Source organism: Tenrec ecaudatus, chromosome 5 (genome assembly GCF_050624435.1).
Source record: "Tenrec ecaudatus isolate mTenEca1 chromosome 5, mTenEca1.hap1, whole genome shotgun sequence".
NCBI lineage: Eukaryota > Metazoa > Chordata > Mammalia > Afrosoricida > Tenrecidae > Tenrec > Tenrec ecaudatus.
The window spans coordinates 145881781-145890152 of record NC_134534.1 but is presented as its reverse complement, the minus strand read 5'-3'; positions in this window follow the sequence as shown (position 1 = coordinate 145890152).

Genomic DNA, 8372 nt, shown 5'->3' with positions numbered 1-8372 from the left:
TGTCCTCTAGGGTCGCTCTGAGTGGGCATCGACTTGATGGCAGGGAGTGAGTGATGTTGACATAAGATCAAATCTTTAGGAAGCTTAGAGGGCCGTGAGTTTATGTTGATGCGGGAGGAACCGCTCAGAGGGGAACGCGGCTTATGATCATTGCCACTGAATTCACTTAGGAAAATGATGGAGTCGCTTTATGTTCTGCATATTCTCAACTACCACAACACAGGCTATTTTTACAAATAGCCTTCCTTCTGCCTCTCAAGCAAAAAGATGGATTATGCATGGACTGCAAGCTAACCTTGGAGCCTATATGGAATTGTTTTGGAATGGCAGTTGTCCAACCCAGTCAGATTCCTGGGGGATGTGTTAAACAGTGCATAGATCAGAAGGCCAACTAACAGATCACTAGGTCTTGGGGCCAGCTTGTAACCCTGATCAAGGTCTAAGTTGACAATGACCAAGGACTGAGAGAACGGGCCAGTAGCTGGACTCTGGGGTGGGGCACCGAGCACTGGCGAGACCTGTTTCAGCTTCCTCCAGGGGGCACTCCAAACGCTGATCACTGGCGATGCCCTGTCTGTCCTGTGTGGAAACTTGGCAAGAAGCTCCTGAGCTAGGCTGGTGCTGTGTGGCTTCCCTTCTAGGCTGGCACCTGGGCAGCTGCTTCTCTTAGCATCTCTGTGTACAGATGAGCATAGATGGGGATTTTGATTTTTAACATGTGTCGGGGAATCGGATGATGCGGAATCATGTTGATCCATAATAAATGTGGAGATCTTTCCACCACCACACCTCACATTCTTTTCCAAAGTGCCAAGGCAGTGCATCTGGTGGGCGTACTGTCATGTGGTCCCTATCAAACTTTACGAGTTCAATGTGTGAGTCACCTGGGATCGTGTTAAATGGCAGCTTTGGATGCAGAGGGCTCCGAGTTCCTAGTAAGTTTCCAGAACCCAGTGCAGCTGGGCTTGGGGTAGCAGGGCTCTCATGCACGTAATCAACTCCTCTAATTAAAAATAAACACCAAATGCCAGAACAAAAGGAATCCCTGTGCTCCCAAGGGTTTTTAATGGCTAACTTCTCAGGACACGATCACCAGGCCTTTCCTCTGAGGCCTCTCTGAAGAGACTTAGCCCTCTAGCCTTTCAGTTAGCAGCTGAGCACGTCCACTGTTTGCACCACTCAGGGGCTCCCTCACCCCAACAGGTGGTATTTCTTGGCACCGCCTCTGTCTCCCCAAGTAGGGTGTAGGTGCCAGGAGGGCAGGGCTCTCTGATGCAGGTCTGCACCCCACAGCGCCTGCCCCCTGCCTGACACTACTGCTCCTGGAGGATGCAGAGGGGGCTCTGTCCCACATCACCCTGCGGCTCCCTGAGCCTGTGCCAGCGACATAGGGAGCACGGATGTTCCTGTTCTCTATCGACCACGGAGGAAAGAGAAGCTTGTTGGACAACTAGGTGAGCATCGGACGACGAGACAGGAGCAAAGGCTGGCCCAGCACAAGACACCGAGACAAGGCTTCGTGCGTTTGGTTCTTTAGCCAATGTGAAATATTTACCGAGCACCTGCTGTGTGCCAGCACCTGGTCCCACCTGGTCCCACCCCCCCGGGGCTCTCTGAGGAACGTCGGGCTGTGATCCACGGAAGAGCCCCGTGGGCTTGAAGCTTTGGGAGTCAGAAGATAGATGCATCCTGCATTCTGTTCTCCCTTCCCCCCGTGACCTTAAGTGAGCCGCTTAAGCTTTCTGCACCCTCCTTTGGGGCAGCCCCCAGAGTCTTCATAGCACCTCCATTCTGTGAGCCTCTCTAACAGGTAAACAGCCCCTGTCTCTGGGCGCTCGGAGTTGAAGAATGGCTTGCCCAGGCACCAAGGGAGCATGGGAGATCAGGGTGGAAAAGGGTCTTGTCAGCTATGGAGTCGTCCACAAAAGGCCAGTTGGAAGACAGACGGGCCGACCAGGTGAGCAGTGACTACACTGGGTTTTTCTTTAGCCAAAAAAAAAGAGGGTACTCTAAGACATTTGTCTAGTTTTTTGAAAAACAAACCCGACTCACCCTTGAACCTTCCAAAGATTCCAAAGACAGACAGGGTGGAGAGAGAAGGCTCAGTCATGTACACATTTTTGTGTGTTTGTGTGATTCCAACCAGACTGGGGTGTGACGGGCGTCCCACCCTGGGCTGGGAAGGCCCTGTGGGAGGAAGCCGAGGCCCTCAGCAGGCCCTCTCCCCACCCGGCCGAACCAGCCACACACAACCAACTTCCCTGAGTGGCGGCCACTGCCCTCCTGCCTTCGTTCCATCTCCGTGGCTAGGCAAGCTAGGCCGGGCTTGGGAGGGCAGGGCTGTGGGTGCTGACCTCGGGAGAGCTTAGACTTCAGAGGCGGCCCCTGGAATTGGCTAGCGCAGAGTTCCGATTCAGACTCTCTCACCCTGGGACCTTGAGCAAGTGACTTGATTTTTTACAGCCTCCGTTTTCCCATCTGTGACATGGGAATCATGTGTTCTTGGGAAGACTTAAAGAGATAATGCACATTGAGGCACTCAGCTCAGGATTTGGGATTAGGAAGTGACCTTGCAAATACTACAAGGAACCGAGGAGAGAATATAGATTCAAATCACTCCTCCCCATCGTGTAAACACAAAAAACCGTGTGTCTGCGAGCACTGCGCTGCCCAATGGGGCCCACTGTAGCCAGTGGATGAGTGGGAGCCTGAGGGGCAAGGTGTATACCTTCCTCCAGCAGCTGCCTGCTGGGCACCCCTGTCCTTACTGCAGGGGGCGGGCTTCGATGGTGGGGATCTCTGCCTTCAAAGCACCCTTTGTCACCTCCCCCAGGGAAAGCCTGCACTCCCAGCACCCCACCCAGGGGGCCTCAGAACCTTTGTAGGCTACACTGGGGTGCAGGGGACCTGCCCACCTCTCTAGGGAGCTGCTGAACCAGCTCTTCTCTGCCCGGGGGTGGAGGTAGAACCCATATTCTCATTTATATTTGCTTCTTGTTCTTTTCAGCAGGGTGTGGACAGGGGTGTAAAGAAGGCCCCCGCCCTGGGGGAAGATGCAATTGGGGAAGGGCCAGGTTTGTTTTGTGGAGCCTGGTGTAGCTTCGCAGTTCTCTCTGGGTAGCAGACTTGGAAACCTGGAACTTTCCGACTGCAGCCTTGGGACGCTTGCTCGCAAAGGGGTAATAATAGTCGTGGTGATAAAAGCAGTAGCGTCTCCCTTGCCGGGCACATACCTTCTCATTGCTGATGTAGGTCAAGGCAACAACAGCAGCTGCTGTCCAGGAGATGCTGGCTCCTGCCAACCCCACACGAGGTGAATGACAGGGTTTTCAATGGCTGTTGGCTTTGGAAGTCGATTACCAGGCCTTCCTTGGGAGGCATCTCTGGGTAGACTGGAGCCCCCAAGTCTTCTGTTAGCAGCTGAGCTGGTTAAAAGTTTGCACCACAAGGGACGCCTAATGTAGGTGACAGAAGAGGAAACAGTCGGGGGCAGCACCAGATCCTGGCTCTTAATCATGACAATGGCTTTTCTAGTCCTTCTCAGTTTCTGAGTTCTGACCATCCCTTCTCAGCCTCAGTTTCTTTATCTGCAAAATGGGCATAACAACAGTCTCCTGGGGTGGGTGTAAAGATTAAGTTAGATGACATCAGCACTCTGGGAAACGGAAACTTCTATGATTGCTATTGCTACAATGATGGCTGGGGTCGTCCCCCAGCACCCTGCTTTGAATAGTTAGACACTTTGCTGTAATCGTTAATTCCAGGATGCAGAAGAACTATAAAAGCAAGTCCACCTTGGACCCCTCTCATTGAGCCGCACTTCCGTGTGTGTGTGTGTGTGTGTGGAGTTAGAGGTCAGAAGACATGCCCATGTCCTTTTACCATCTTCAACTTATTCCCAGGTTTAATTCAATCTAGCAATCATATCTGCCCGTCTTAAGAAGACAGCTATTCATAGGACAAAAGCTCTGGTGCAGCAGAAGGTAAGCACTCTGGTGTTAACCGAAAGGTCATCGGTTCAAACTCAGCACAGGAGAAAGATGAGTCACTCAGCTTCCGTAAAGATCTATAGCCATGGAAATCCCAAGGGGCAGCTCTGTTCTGTTCCTGTCGGCTCACTGAGCCATGATCAACTTAATAGCAATGGGATTGGGGGATTTTTTCAGTTGTCAGAGGTGGTTAATGAGCACTTGAAATGTGGCCTGTCTGAATTGGGCTGCAAGCATAAAATGAGATTCAAAAACATTAAACTGTCTTTTATAGTGAGTACATGTTGAAGTGGTAATGGGGAGTCTATTGGGTAGCATGATCAGCTTGTTCTGGTTTCCAGAACTTTCAGGGTTTCAGTAGTCACAGGCTCGTGTCCCAGGAAAACCTTTGGTCCTCAGCGCACTGAGATGGTGGGCCGAGTCATCTCTTGTGGCTGTCATCTCTAAGTGCCCCAGACCAGGTGGCTTAAAACAACATACACCCGCTCTCTCACAGTTCTAGAGGCTACCACCGAACCAAACCAAACCAAACCAAACCAAACCAAACCCATTGCTTTTGACTCCAATTCACATAGGGCAGAGTGGAGCTGCCCTGTAGGGTCTCCCCCACAGTGAGTCCTTTTGGAAGCAGACCGCTATACTTTCCCACAGAGAAGTGAGTGGCAGGTGGAATCCTGGCTGGCAGCCGGGGACATTAACCAGGGCTGTTTTGGAGATGTGTGAGATCAAGACGTTGGCAGGGCCATCTCCTTCTGAAGGGTCTAGGAACCACTCCTTGGCTTCTTCCTGGTTTGGTGGTCCCAGGCATCCCTCCATTGGTGGCAGCACAGCTCCAATCTGTGCCTCTATCTTTACTGTCTCTTGGTGTCTCTTCAAGGACCTCTCACCTTATAAGGACACCGGTTATGGCATTCAAGATCCACCCTAATCCAGTAGGACCTCCAGTTGATGAGGTCTGCAAAGTGTCTATTACCAAATAAGATCGTATTCATCGAGCTTAGGGCTCCAACATATTTTTTGTGGGGGAGACAACACAGTCCACAGTGGGCCCCCATAATGGGAGTTTTAAGATATTATTGGAATTAGTTTAAAAATAAAAACATTCAATTTATTTTTTACTTGCTTTTAATGTAGCTGCAAGAATGCTTCAGACGACATGTGTGACTCTCCTTATATTTCTCTGGAACAGCAAAGGCTCTACTAGATTTTAGTCCCCAGGCCAGATCCTGCAAGGGGACAGACGAAGTCCTCCATTGGGACAAAAGAGTCTTGTCTCCTTTCAGTAAACAATAATTAAACTTCAAAAAACGAGTGCTAGGATGGCACCGTGGGAGTCCTTGGACAAAGTCAGGATAGCCGGGATTCAGAGCAGAGCCCATGCTTCCCCTTCCGGTGTAATTCTGCTCTCAGGGACTTACTGAGCGAGCCGAGGAAAACCTATGAATCAGAGATTTGGTATTTGTGAACTCAGGTGAAAATTCAGAGAGCAGAGTCTGAACTGCTCCCTGTTGATATGCCTACTTTGAGCTGTTGGGGCGCCATCTCTTTTCAATTTTTTGGTAGAGTCATCTGAAAATCTTGTCTGCGTCTTCCCCAAGTTCTAAAGCCATGGACTCTGCTCCACCCTCTTGTCACTGTCAGAGAACTGGAGAGCCCCAGATGGGATGGCCAACCGGCGCCACTACTAACCAAAAGCACGTTGGAAGAAAGGCCTGGTGCTGTGCTTCCCACAAAGCAGCCATGGCAAATCCTCCTGAGCACAGCTGTCCTCTGCCATGGAGGCCGCCATGAGTCGGAGCCCACAGGAGGGCAACTGATAACTGACACCTTCAAGTGTCTGATGAGAATCACCTGATCCCTCCCAGGACGGGCTGACTCATCTCAGAGTGGGGTAGACTTAGTACTGCATGTTGAAGGGCAGAGGGACTATCAGAAAGGGAAAAGTTAGCCCCTTAGCAGCTGCTGGTACCAGGAGTGCCGGTCTCACCTAGCAGGGAGGAGGGCCCCAAGGGAAGGAGGCTCTGGCTGATGAATTGATCATGGGTTTGGGTGGAGGAAAGATTCAGGGACCTGGGAGCCTTGGACACCAAGAAGGCAAGAGTTACCCATTTTGCCTTTAGTGAATCCACTGCTGAGCTGGCCCATTGTGTGGAGCAGTGGTTCTCCACCTGTGGGTCGCGACCCTGTTGGGGTCGAACAACCCTTTCACAGGGGTCACTCCATATATAACAGTAGCAACACGACAGTGATGAAGTAGCAACAAAAATAATTTTGTGGTTGGGATGGCGGCCTTAGGAAAGTTGTGAGCCACCGGTGTAGAGTCTACACTGTAGACGAAGGCAAGACCTGGGCTGCAGTGGGGGTGGCGGGCAGCACAGAGGTTCTTAGGCAGTGTACAGCCTGTGGAGTTAGGCCCAGGCTCAAATCCTGTTTTGCCTGGTCTTTAACCCGCTGACCGCCAGCTAATCTCTAGTGAGGGGACCTAAATAAACCCAAACCCATTGCTAAACTCAGCGACCTGTCAGACTGAGGTCCCAAGGCTGTGATCTTTAGAGAAGCAGATTGCCACATGGCATTCTGGTGGCATCGTGGGCACAGTTGAAATCCACCTGTTCCTATCCACCAGCCACTTTCAGGGAGAAAGATGAGGCTGTCTGATCCTGCAAAGATCCATAGTTTTGTGGAGGGGTGTGAAAAGGGGGAACCCATTACAGGGATCTACATATGACCTCCTCCCTGGGGGAAGGACAACAGATAAATGGGTGAAGGGAGACATCGAACAGGGAAAGATATAACAAAAATAATAGTTTATACATTATCAAGGGTTCCTGAGGGAGTGGGGAGCAGGAAGGGAGGGGAAAATGAAGGCCTGATGCCAGGGGCTTAAGTGGAGAGCAAACGTTTTGAGACTGATGAGGACAATGAATGTACAAATGTGCTTTACACAATTGATGTATGTATGGATTGTGATAAGAGTTGTATGAGCCCCTAATAAAACGATTTAAAAAAGATGATAAAATAATAATTTAAAAATTATCAAGGGTTCATGAGGGGGGAGGGTGGGGGAAATGAGGAGCTGATGCCAGGGGCTTACATGGAGAGCAAATGTTTTGAGAATGATGAGGGCAATGAATGTACAAATGTGCTTTACACAATTGATGTATGTATAGATTATGATAAGAGTTATATGAGTCCCCAATAAAATGATTTTAAAAAATCTGTAATCTCAGAAACCTACATGGGCCGTCCAACCCCATCCTATAGGGTTACTATGAGTCAGAATTGACTCAAAGGCAGTGAATTCTGGTGAGCTCAGAGCCGGGATGAGCACAGAGAAAGCACTCAGTAAAGGAATGTCCCTGTCCTAATGCTGAAACCTGTTGGTATGTTACCTTATAAGGCAAAAGGAATTAAACTGGTTAACCAGCAGACTTTCGGATGGGGAGATTATTCTGGATTATCTGGTCAAGCAAAATGTCATTATATCCAGTAACCATTTGGTCCCACTGGTGCTCTCCACGGGGTTTCAATGGCTCAGTTTCCAGAGGACACGGCTAGGTCTCTCTTCAGCAGTGCCTCTGGGTGGACTTGAAACTTCAGCCGTTTGCTGTCACTGCTTGCCCCCCCCCCCCCGGATGCCAGGTGATTGTGTGTTTCTAACAGTGCCAGTGCACTATGTGCACGCGGAGACCCAGCGGGAAGGCAGCGGGGAGCAGGGTCTGGGCTGAGGGAGCTGGTTCTGAAGATGGAGGACCAGCCCACCCGTGAAGGAATGCGGTAACCTCTAAAAGCCGGAAAGGATGAGGAAACTGATTCTTGCCTATGGCCACCTGGAAGAAACACGTGCAGCCAACCCTGCCTTCGCTCACAGCCCTGTGAGGGACTTGTAGCACAAAGAACTGTGCAATAATAAACGAGCGTGTGTGCTGTTTAATTCGCTCTCTGTGGCAACGTGTCAAGGACCTACAGGAAAGTCACACCCCCGGCAATCAAGACTGCACAGTGCCACCATCACTACTAGCTGTGGTTGTGGTGTGTGTTGACTCATTTCTCTCTCGCTCTCTCTCTCTCTCTCATAAGCGAATACCTGGAAGTTAGGGACCAGAGTCTGATTTGCCGCTGATAGGGTCTGGGAGATGAGGCTGCACACAGTAGGCCTTCAAAAAATGCTCCTGATAATATTCTAATTCATATAATGATAGTTAAAGGGTAGCAAAATGCTTGTTTCCTTCCCCATGTCTTCCAGTGCCTAACTTGGCACCCACAAGAGCCCAATACAAATTCTTATTGAACCTTATTAAATCTATAGATGGGCAGCGAACTCCTCTTCCCCGGTAGCTTCCAGCTGACCCAAACCAGGGTCTCCACCCATTCTGTCTAGCT